The sequence below is a fragment of the Podarcis vaucheri genome (assembly GCF_965113315.1).
Source record: "Podarcis vaucheri genome assembly, chromosome: 11".
NCBI classification, from domain to species: domain Eukaryota; kingdom Metazoa; phylum Chordata; class Lepidosauria; order Squamata; family Lacertidae; genus Podarcis; species Podarcis vaucheri.
In genome coordinates this window covers 15,017,939-15,030,402 of record NC_138749.1, presented here as the reverse complement: position 1 = coordinate 15,030,402, position 12,464 = coordinate 15,017,939, and positions in this window count along the sequence as shown.

Sequence of the window (12,464 nt, the reverse complement as noted above, 5' to 3'; positions counted from 1 at the left end):
AACTGGGCCAGCAGGCTTTTCTTATATTCTTTAAAAAACCAAACCTTTCTAAACATACAGTGGTACCTCTGGTTGCAAACGGGATCTGTTCCGGAGCCCCTTTCACAACATGAGCAAAACGCAACCTGCGCGATTCGCCAGTTCTGTGCATTTTGCGCATCTGAACATGCGCGAGCGGTGAAACCCAGAAGTAACGCTTTCCGGTACTTCCGGGTCGCCACGGGAAGCAACCTGAAAACGCGCAACATGAAGCAAACGTAACAAGAGGTATGACTGTAATTCAAAGTGCTGGTGGTGACCTTTAAAGCCCTAAATGGCCTTGGCCCTGTTATACCTAAAGGAGTGTCTCCACGTCGTTCCGAGGGCCTTCTGGTGGTTCCCTCGCCGTGAGAAGTGAAGTTACAGGGAACCAGGCAGAGGGCCTTCTTGGTAGTGGCGCCCACCTTGTGGAACGCCCTCCCGTCAGACGTCAAGGAAATAAACAACTATATGCCTTTTTAGAAGACACCTGAAGGCAGCCCTGTATAGGGAAGTTTTTAATGGTTGATGTTTTGTTGAGTTTTTAATTCTTTGTTGGGAGCCGCCCAGAGTGGCTGGGGGAATATAAATAATAAAATTGTTGTTGTTAAACTTGCCCGCAGTCTTAAATTGTGCAAATACTTGCTTTTCTGTCAATCCTGCTTGTTGCCAGCAGAGCTTCCTTAAGTTCAAATACCAGATGCATACTTGCATTTATGAATAAAGATGGAAATGCACTGCATCTGAAAAGCTGTCCTCAAGCTGTTAACAGAAGAAGATCTTGCCCCTTCTAGTCCAGCACTCTGTTCTCACAGCAGCCAAGCCAATAGCCATGGAAGACCCACAATCAGAGCCTGAGGGCGTGGCAGAGTTGTTCCCACCAGCAAATGATATTCAGAGGCCTTCTCTCTCTCTCTCTCTCTCTCTCTCTCTCTCTCTCTCTCTCTCTCTCTCTCATAATTAGTTTTCACATTTTTGTATATCTTTACATTAACCATTTCACACATCCAAAAAAAATAAAAGGTTCCTTAGAACCATGAGACTTCCCTCCTTCCCTCCCTGGGTCCGTTCCATAATACAAAGTTATCTGCATCCTTTTAAATTATCCAGTTACTAATTTTTCCATTAAAAAACCCAAAACCATATGACAAGAATTTCACATTACAAGCACCTTCACATTCCTGCCAGCGATTTTAGATCAGGCTTCCTCAACCTTGGCTCTCCAGATGTTTTTGGGACTACAATTCCCAGCGTCCCTGACCACTGGTCCTGCTAGCTAGAGATCATGGGAGTTGTAGGGCAAAAAACATCTGGAGGGCCGACATTGAGGAAGTCTGTTTTAGATGTTCACAGTGGTCTTTAAGTAATGTAAATTTTATTCCAGTCTTTTTCAAATACTTGATCTTCCTGGTTTTGGATCTTCCCTGTCAATTTTGCCATCTCTGCATAGCCCATCAGTTTTGAACTGCCATTCTTCTTTTGATGGTACTGGTATCCAAAGGCCTATTGCCTCTCCCAGTGGTCATGGAACACAGCCATCATGGCCAGCAGCTGCTGATCATCTCATCATCCACGACTTCATCTCATCCTGTTTTAGACCCAAAGCTGGTGGCCATTGCTGCCTTTTGTGGGAATGAATTCTATAATTTACTATAGGTAAAGGTAAAGGGACCCCTGACCATTAGGTCCAGTCGTGATCAACTCTGGGGTTGCGGCGCTCATCTCACTTTATTGGCCGAGGGAGCCGGCGTACAGCTTCTGGGTCATGTGGCCAGCATGACTAAGCTGTTTCTGGCAAACCAGAGCAGCACACGGAGATAACGTTTACCTTCCCGCCGGAGTGGTACCTATTTATCTACTTGCACTTTGACATGCTTTCGAACTGCTAGGTTGGCAGGAGCAGGGACCGAGCAATGGGAGCTCACCCCGTTGCGGGGATTCAAACTGCCGACCTTCTGATTGGCAAGTCCTAGGCTCTGTGGTTTAACCCACAGTGCCACCCATGTCCCAGAATAATTTACTATACTCTGTGCAAATAAGTCCTTTTTTTAGTCTTCCTCCATTCAACTTCCTTGGTTAGCTCCAGACTTTTGTACAATGAGGGGGTGCTTTTCTCTGTCTGCTTTCTCCACACCATACAGAATCTTACACACCTCTATCATGTCTCCCCTTACTTGCCTGCCCTCTAAACTAAGGAACCCCGAACCTTTCTTCATAGGGGGGAGTTGCTTCAACACCCCTGGATTATTTTTGTGGCTCTACAAGTGCACTATCCCTGTCCATTGGCTGTTCTGTTTTGGACTGAGAGACGCTGTGCTCCAGTCTGGGGAAGGCGGGTTTAGAACATGCAAATAAACACCACCCATGTTCCTGCATGAATCACTAATTTCTGCCTCTTTCCCATGCTCACTCTGTGGCATCTCCAGCTAAAAGGGTCAGGCAGCAGGTGGCAGGAAGAATCTCTGCCTGAGTCACTGGAGAGTCCCTTCCAGTTAGTAGGCTAATACTAGGCTAATTGGGCAAACCATCTGACCGGGTACAAAGCAGCCTCCTTTTGCTGTCTCACCTGGGAATAATTAAGGCAGCCATCATCTACACACTTACATGGGATTCAGTCCAATTGAACTCACAGCACATTAGTTTGCCCCTGCACAGTTTGGGATGTACAGACTGAAGAAAGTTATACCCTTGCTTCTTTTTAAATTTTATTTTGGAGTGTGTGTGTGGGGGATGCTTTCAGATGGTCGACCCTGCCCGGTTCATAGCTGTCAACGTTTTCCTTTTTTTAAGGGAAATTCCCTTATTCTGAATAGGATTCCTTGCAAGAACAGGGAAAAGTTGACAGCTATGGCCAGGTTATCTCTTGAGGCCTTCCAGTAAGTCAAAACCAGTCATTTCTATAATGTCACCACCACCACTGGTCTTGCATTGCAGAGCAGAATCGGCTTACTGTATTTCATGCACGTTTTCCTGGACTAATTTGTCCTGCCGTTGTGTAATTATGAGTATAAGCATTTCTAAAGATAGCTGTTTTGCTGCATTAGCCAGGACACTGAGGGGCCAGGATACCAACTTTATCAATATATTGTTTTAATGTCATCCCATCACTCAGATTTTACTGATTTGCCATCCGTATTGAGAGACCTCCTCCGAGATCACGTCCCTCATTCCTAACAGAGCAGAAGTATCTTGAGATTTATTTATTTTTAATGGATTAAAACAAGGCACACAAGTTTAGGACAGGGAGCGTTAACATTACAGACAATGCATTTGCCCTCTTCATCAGCTCCCGGGCAAGAAATGTGCCTAAGAAGAGTCTCTTGGATCAGGCCATCAGGCCATCAAGTCCAGCATCCTCTTCTCAAAGTGGCCAACTGGATGCCTGTCTGAAACCCATAAGCAGGAACCAAATGCAAGAGCACTCTCCCCTCCCCCATGGTTAGGGTAAGGCCACTGCTTCAGGGGGCAGGAGCTGCCCGGAATTCCCTGCCCACTTCTGCCAGCAACGGAGACATGCAGCAGCCATCAGTGCCAATTTGGGGCAAGATTGCATCCATTTGGGAAACAGCCCTACTAGAAAAATTAACCAATAAACTAAAACTGACACCAGGACAAATAGAAGAAGACACCTTCACCCCGGTATGGCTCCCCTTTATCACATACGCAACCCAACAAGACAAGGACAAAAATCCACCAACAGCATACGAATCTATATGGCTAACCTGATCCAAAACACCCACCTACCCTACTCACACATGAAAACAAAGACCACCACAGCCAACCACAAATAAATAACCACACCCTAGGACAACCCTAGACAAACCTAGGCAGCATCTTAAAAAGCAGAGCCATCACCTTGCCAACAAAGGTCCTTATAGTTAAAGATATGGTTTTCCCTGTAGTGATGTATGGAAGTGAGAGCTCGACCATAAAGAAGGCTGATCGCCGAAGAATTGATGCTTTTGAATTATGGTGCTGGAGGAGACTCTTGAGAGTCCCATGGATTGTAAGAAGATCAAACCGATCCATTCTTAGGAAAATCAGCCCTGAGTGCTCATTGGAAGGACAGATTCTGAGGCTGAGGCTCCAATACTTTGGCCACCTCATGAGAAGAGAAGAATCCCTGGAAAAAACCCTGATGTTGGGAAAGATGGAGGGCACAAGGAGAAGGGGACGACAGAGGGCGAGATGGTTGGACAGTGTTCTCGAAGCTACCAGCATGAGTTTGACCAAACTGTGGGAGGCAGTGGAAGACAGGAGTGCCTGACGTGCTCTGGTCCATGGGGTCACGAAGAGTCGGACACAACTAAACAACAACAACAAGGCCAACCCCAACCTCTCTCACCACCAAAGGAACACAATGAGCAGCAAAGAACCTACACAAGCAACACTGACACCAAACCCTACATATAGTAAGTAAAATAGAACATCGCCACCCGACCCCACCACCACCCATCAACGCCCTCCACCTCTTTCCTGCTTTTCTTCCTAATGTCTCAACAAATGAAACTGATTTGTAAAAATGTAACATGGGAAAAAAATACGAGAAAGAGTCATTGCAAACACTTTTGTAAATCAAGAAAATCTATAATACTACTACTACTACTACTACTACTACTACTACTAATAATAATAATAATAATAATACAGTGGTACCTCAGGTTACATATGCTTCAGGTTACATACACTTCAAGTTACAGACTCCGCTAACCCAGAAATAGTGCTTCAGGTTAAGAAATCGTGCTCCGGTGGTGCAGCAGCAGCAGAAGGCCCCATTAACTAAAGCGGTGCTTCAGGTTAAGAACAGTTTCAGGTTAAGTACAGACCTCTGGAACGAATTAAGTACTTAACCCGAGGTACCACTGCAATAAGAAAAAGACTGCATCCATTTGGGGCAATATTTCACCCGAAATCAGCACTGGTGAGAGTGCCGCTTCTCCACCAGGCAGTGGATATGACAGAGCAGGTGGCAGCGACAGGAACAGGTAGGTGGTGGGCAGCAGCAGTGGTGGCGGCGGCAAGGCTAAGCGGCCCTTCCTGTTTAAACTTCAAGTGGCAAAACGGGATGCACCTCCCCAGCAGCGCCGCCACATTAAGCTCTTAAAAATATAAACATCATCCTTCCAATGGAGAAGGCAGAGGGGAATGCCTCCAATTATATCAATTCTCGTTTGACATTAAGAAAAATCAATCCAGATTTTTACACAAATCTGTATTTTCATTTAGAATGATCAGTTCTTTCTTTCAGCCTTCCCATTAATATACAATCAACTGCCGGCAAGAGAGAGAGAGCCGAGCTGCGGAGCCACTCCAGAGGAAAGTTTCACCTTTTAATTTTTCATAGCAGATTAATTTTTAATCCGCCGACATCAGGGATCAGGGAAGGTCTCCTATGAAGCTGCCTCTTCAAAGGCCTTTTCCTTGGGTGGAGGCATCGCTCCTGTTCAATGAGTTACCCTTGAAGCCTCTGACTGTTTGTCAAACTCCCCTTCTTCCCCTTTGCCCTAGCCAGAAACACGGGGCCTATTTTACAAAGGGGGGAACCCTGGAAATCAAGACGGACAAGAGCACGGGTTGCACTACAACATCCCAGTACATTTGGCAGCTGCATTGCTCGGCTTTTCAGTGCCACTGTATTCTGCTCTGGTCAGACCTCACCTGGAGTACTGTGTCCAGTTCTGGGCACCACAGTTCAAGAAGGACACTGACAAACTGGAACGTGTCCAGAGGAGGGCAACCAAAATGGTCAAAGGCCTGGAAACGATGCCTTATGAGGAACGGCTAAGGGAGCTGGGCATGTTTAGCCTGGAGAAGAGGAGGTTAAGGGGTGATATGATAGCCATGTTCAAATATATAAAAGGATGTCACATAGAGGAGGGAGAAAGGTTGTTTTCTGCTGCTCCAGAGAAGCGGACACGGAGCAATGGATCCAAACTACAAGAAAGAAGATTCCACCTAAACATTAGGAAGAACTTCCTGACAGTAAGAGCTGTTCGACAGTGGAATTTGCTGCCAAGGAGTGTGGTGGAGTCTCCTCCTTTGGAGGTCTTTAAGCAGAGGCTTGATAACCATATGTCAGGAGTGCTCTGATGGTGTTTCCTGCTTGGCAGGGGGTTGGACTCGATGGCCCTTGTGGTCTCTTCCAACTCTATGATTCTATGATTCTAAGCCAGAGATGATGCATCTCCGTGTGTGTGTGAGAGAGAGATTAGGAGGATGCAGGACTAGCTGCAGTTAATTTAGTTTACAAACTAAGTTCAAATTTTTTATATAGCTGCAATGCAAACACCAGCTGTGCTTGCTGGCCAGATAGGCTTTCGGAACCTTTGAAGTGAAACTCCAATGAAATTAATTGCAATATATCTTTGGAGGAACCATTTTACACCCCACCCCCAAAAAGAACTTTTTTTCAATTTATTTGGGTTCGCTTTGCTTTACCTTTACCTTTTTACATTTCCTATAGCCTGTCTCTTTCCTCTATGCGTAGGCACACACAAACATTAATACCCAGCTATTTAAAGGTCAAAACAGGTATGATATTTGCCAATCATTTTACCCTTGCATAGTTGATTTTTAAAAATTAAATCATCACCACCATCATCACCATCACCAAATAACAACAACAAGGGCCAAGGGTTAAAGCAAGGACTGAGAATCTGGGGGCTGTTTTGATGTTGTTGGAGTCCAATTCCATCAGTTCCCACCTTCATGGCCAATGAATAAGGAGAAGGGAAGCTACCTATATTCCAACAGCAGCTGAAGAACCACACTTTCCCATCCCTGGCCTAAAGCCTCACTGCCTGACACTGCTACCCCAGTCTGCCCCGATTCTTGAGCTGACTATGCTACATGTAGTTCAGTCCCAAAAGGCTGAATGGCCAAGTTTCGATGGGTCCACGTTGCAGGTAGATTAGATTTCAACCACTTTGCCATACCTTCTTCTAAAGAATTGTGGGAACTATAGATTGACAGGCAGATGCTGAGAGAAAACATCTGCTCATCGTCCCCCACCCCAAGGACTGCAATTCGCAGTGCCAAGGGAATAGTCTATTAAGCGCAAACAGACCATTATTTATCCCAGCTTGTTAACAAATGCAAAGTACCAAGTACAGAAGGACTTAAGAATCCATATTTTATGAGCACAAAAACTAAAACCAACATGCAATACCCACAATTATTGGTGGTCTTCTGAGCAAATCAACATTTCCTTCATCAGACACATAGTCACGTATAAGAAATTCCATCGGCTTCGGCCAGGGCCCCAGCTGTGCCCTATCTAGCCTAACTAGTGTTGTCTATGCTCTGATAACCTCTGGGTTAGATTATTGCAACACGTTATATATTATACATAGGGCTGCCTCTGAAGATGGTTAGGAAACTTCAGCTGGTGCAAAATTTGGCGGTCAGGTTGCTCACTGGCACAGGACGGTTTGAGCATTTTACACTGTTCCTGGCCCAATTGCACAGGCTGCCAATTAGTTTCTGGGCCCAATTCCAAGTGCTGGACCACCTCTCTCCATGTGAATAAACCTGGACCCTGAGATCATCTTCTGACACCCTTTTTCATGTGCCTCCTCCGCCAGAGGTTCAGAGGATGGCAACACGAGAATGGGCCTTTTCTGCAGTGGCTCCCTATTTGGAATGCTCTCCCCAGGGATGTTTGGCTGGTGCCTTCATTTAGGCACGAAGTGAAAGCTTTCCTCTTCAACCAAGCCTTTGGCTGATTAACATCTGATGCCCTTTTTAAATGTGTTTGTGGGAGTGGGAGGGCATGATGATGATGTATTGTGTGTTTTTATCTTTTTATTTTGTGAACTGTCCTGAGATCTACAGCTGAAGGGTGGCATGCCAATGTTGATGGTGGTGCTGGTGGTGATGGTGATGATATCAATCATAGAATCATAGAGTTGGAAGAGACCACAAGGGCCATCGAGTCCAACCCCCTGCCAAGCAGGAAACACTATCAGAGCACTCCTGACATATGGTTGTCAAGCCTCTGCTTAAAGACCTCCAAAGTAGGAGACTCCACCACACTCCTTGGCAGAAAATTACACTATCAAACAGCTCTTACTGTCAGGAAGTTCTTCCTAATGTTTAGGTGGAATCTTCTTTCTTGTAGTTTGGATCCATTGCTCCGTGTCCGCTTCTCTGGAGCAGCAGAAAACAACCTTTCTCCCTCCTCTATGTGACATCCTTTTATATATTTGAACATGGCTATCATATCACCCCTTAACCTCCTCTTCTCCAGGCTAAACATGCCCAGCTCCCTTAGCCGTTCCTCATAAGGCATCGTTTCCAGGCCTTTGACCATTTTGGTTGCCCTCCTCTGGACACGTTCCAGTTTGTCAGTGTCCTTCTTGAATTGTGGTGCCCAGAACTGGACACAGTACTCCAGGTGAGGTCTGACCAGAGCAGAATACAGTGGCACTATTACTTCCCTTGATCTAGATGCTATACTCCTATTCTCCTGTTCTGGTTTTCTTCACTGGTGTAATCAGACACCACTGTAATCAGACCATGTTGGATCAGACCAAAGGCTCATCTAATCATGTTTCCTGTCTTCACAGTGGCTAAAAAGATGCCAGCAGGAAGCCTGAAAGCAAGATCTGAGTGTAACCGCACTCAGGAACGGAAATATCAAGGGAAACCTCCTCCATTGGTGGAGATAGTACACACCCATCATGCCCAGTAGCCACAGATAGTCTTATCCTCTATACATTTGCCCAACACTCTTTCAAAGCCATCAGAATTGATGACCATCACTACATCTTGCAGAAGCAAATTCCACAGTTTAAGCCATTTCCACTAACTTGTATTTTTGTACACCACCTTCACTAATATATACATTTTTAGGCACATGCTGTATCCTAGTACACATTTTTTTTGTGTGCATGTTCCTTGGAGAACTGTATTGCAAGGTTCAGAGAAGCGAGAATTTTTCAAAGGCTGGCTAGCTGTGTGTTTCGGGTGAGATATTGTTTCGGAAAGTGAGAGAGGAGGAAGGAAGGATGGGAGAGACCTGAAGATGCCAGGAGCCCTCTCTTGAGGGTCAACAAAGAAATGGGTGGAGAGTAGTTGGCTGACGTTTCTGCCGCCAAAATGAGCAGGGCCTATTGAGTCTGAAGGAAAGCCCAAGGGTGGTCTGCTAGTGAGGGAAGCAAGGAACAGCTGCCCCAAGCTCTGATGGACTGTGGCAACCCCATGGGAGGAGGGAAGAAGAAGAGTTTGGATTTGATATCCCGCTTTATCACTGCCTGAAGGAGTCTCAAAGCGGCTAACATTCTCCTTTCCCTTCCTTCCCCACAACAAACACTCTGTGAGGTGAGTGGGGCTGAGAGACTTCAGAGAGGTGTGACTAGCCAAGGTCACCCAGCAGCTGCATGTGGAGGAGCGGAGACGCGAACCCAGTTCACCAGATTATGAGTCCACCGCTCTTAACCACTACACCACACTGGCTCTCATCATGCCTTCTCTTGGGCTTTCCTTGAGGTGTGAGAAGCTGAAAAAACTGGTTACAGATGGGTAGCCGTGTTGGTCTGCCATAGTCAAAATAAAAAAAATTCCTTCCTGTAGCACCTTAAAGACCAACTAAGTTAGTTCTTGGTATAAGCTTTCGTGTGCATGCACACTTCTTCAGATGTGTATCTGAAGAAGTGTGCATGCACACGAAAGCTTATACCAAGAACTAACTTAGTTGGTCTTTAAGGTGCTACAGGAAGGATTTTTTTTTATTTTGAAAAAACTGGGTTACCAAGCCTGTGACATCAGCACATTTGCTAATTTTGCTTTTTTACGAGAACTTCTTCCCACTGAAATTCTTTCTGCGCCGATTTCTCTAAAAGTAAACAAAAACAAAAAGCACAGCACAGCAGTGGTGTGTATAATTCTAAAGAACAAACACAGCATGTGCGTATAATTTTAAAGAACACCCACCGTTCTCCTTGGCTGCTGGAAACCCCACCCAGAGCGCCCTCTAGTGTCACAGCCTTTAGAGGAGCTTGCTTTATACCTCATGAAGGTTTTGTTCTCAACCATGAGGGCTAGAAGCAGGAGTGATGCCCAGTGAGTTTCAGTGAAGTTACCCGGTGATGGGGCTAATGCAAAGGATTGGGCTGCACGGATGCTCCTCTAACAGTGAGGATTTAAACCACCCCCCCATCCCCTTGAAAGGATAATAATGAATTTGTTCTCTCGAACTGGCTTTTCAGTAAACCACCAGGAGCGGCTGCGTCTCCTAAGAAATATGCAGCGTATAAAACACTAACAATAATAAGAGCTCCATTATTAGAGGCTCGGCAAAAATATTCGATCAATACTTGCTGTTTTGCTTATACTCGCAGCTAAACCTCTGCATTTCGAAACAGAACTTGCTTCCACTTACGAGTGGCGTACCTTGAAGATGACGCTCAATTAAAACATACAGGGAATGTATAATTTGCAAGACCTTGAGACAAGGAGCAGGTACTATGCTTTGGGGGGGGGAAACACTCTCAGAAAAACACCATTGTGCTGACGGTTAGAAACCCTGTAATGCTCAGAAGCCCTGTTTCCTGCAACAAAAGAGCAGACAGTTGTAATTTCCTGTAATAATATTTTCCCTATAGATCTCAAGTGCGTCCCCTCTCATCGCAGGTATCTTTTTCCGAGTGGAGGTTGCAGAGCTTACAAGTGAAGGATCATCTGTGATATTGAAGTAATTAGCCAGTAGGTGGCCATAGCCATTAAGCAATTTGCACCAGTTCAGATTCATTGCTGTGCTACAGTTTGGAGAGACGCCTCTCCTGTTGCTAAGAATGCGTCACTCCTATTCTCAACCTCTTATTTGTCTTTTTTTTTGCCGTTATTTCAGCCTTTTCTCTGGGTGCGCACAGAAAATCCCCTGCAACTACTTCTGATAAATGGGTGGTGGAGGTGGGAGGGAGGGAGGAGAGGAAACGGCAGGAAGAAAAATCTCCAGCTGTCTCCTTTGTTGTGCTATCCCAAAATTCTGATCTCGGTGCTACTGGGCTGGCCTTTAATATTTTGAGTTTTTGTTTTTTAAAAAAGGTCTTCAAAGCAGTCCACAAACTTAACATGGAAAATGTCAAAACAGCAACAAATTTTAAATAAACGATCAATCAGCAGCCATCATCTCCCTTGCCTAAATATCCTTGCCTTCCTTTTGTTGAATTCTCCACTGCGTTGAATTTCAGGACTGTAAGCCTTTTGGGGCAGGGATTTTGTATTTCCAAAGACACCTTTACAGCAATAATAACATTCTCTCATTTATTTAGATGTATATATTTTAGGTCATCTTTAAAACCCCTCTCGAGGTGGCTTATAACACACAAAACAATACAAATGCACGAACAAAATAACCATTATAAGCCTTCAATAATAATACGTCGTCATCAAGCCTAAACACACTCAGGATAGTAACAAATGAAAACATGGGGTTTTTAAAGAACTTTTTCAAACACCAGAAATCATGGAACCTGTCACAGTACAAGTGGCAATGTGTTCTAGAGATGTGGAGTCATGGCTGAAAAGACTCTTTCCTTTGGACATGCCAACTGATCGCAGATGATCAATGGGTACATGATTACTTTTCACAATATTGGCTGGCTTCCAGAGACTGTGGTTATGCTAATGGAGGGGGCATTTATCTGTTTTACTGGATTTGAATGGGCTATGTCAGGGAACTGACATCAGAGGGAAAGGAGGTGATAGGGCTCCCAGAGACGGGGAGAGACTCAACAGCCAAAGCAGGGACCAGCAGGGGGAGCGCGGGGTCTCTGGAGGAGGATCTCAGTAATACTGAGAGAGACGCAGCAACGCAGGCAGGAAGCAGGGGAGAGAAAGGGGTGAGAGACACGTCCAGCGAAAATAGTGGGGAGGTGTCAGAAGCAACTGCAGGGAGACCCATGCTTCGTCGGAAGCTGTCACGTCGTGAGTCCAGGAGACGTGTTTCCGTTAAGGAACTTCTTTGTTGGAGGCGTTTCCGCAAACAGCCACTGTCGGACTCTAATAGTGACTAGAGCAGACATGTCTGAGGAGCTCTGTCACACACAGAGGTTTGTGGGGCCGCACAAACTCTGAAGGGGCACCATTTTAAGCACAAGCAGCTAATCATCCCCTGATAGCAGTCCGACAGTCTCTGTACGCTGCCTGTGCAGGAGAAAGCATCATGAGCGACCCAGCCGGAGCCGGAGTAGCAGGGGGAGGAGCTGATCCAAGCTTGGAAGAAAGATACCGAGCATTGGAGGTCCAACTGGCGCTGCAGACGGCGAGGCTCGAGGAGAGGAGGGCTCAAGATGCAGACAAGAAGGGGAGAACCACTCAGTTCCCCAGAAAGGTACCAGGATTGGTGCAGAAGTTTGGGGGGGACCCCAAGGATTACCATGCCTTTAGGACTGAAATGCAATATGCCCTGAATGTCCAGTTTGATGAGTTCCCTGATGAGGAAT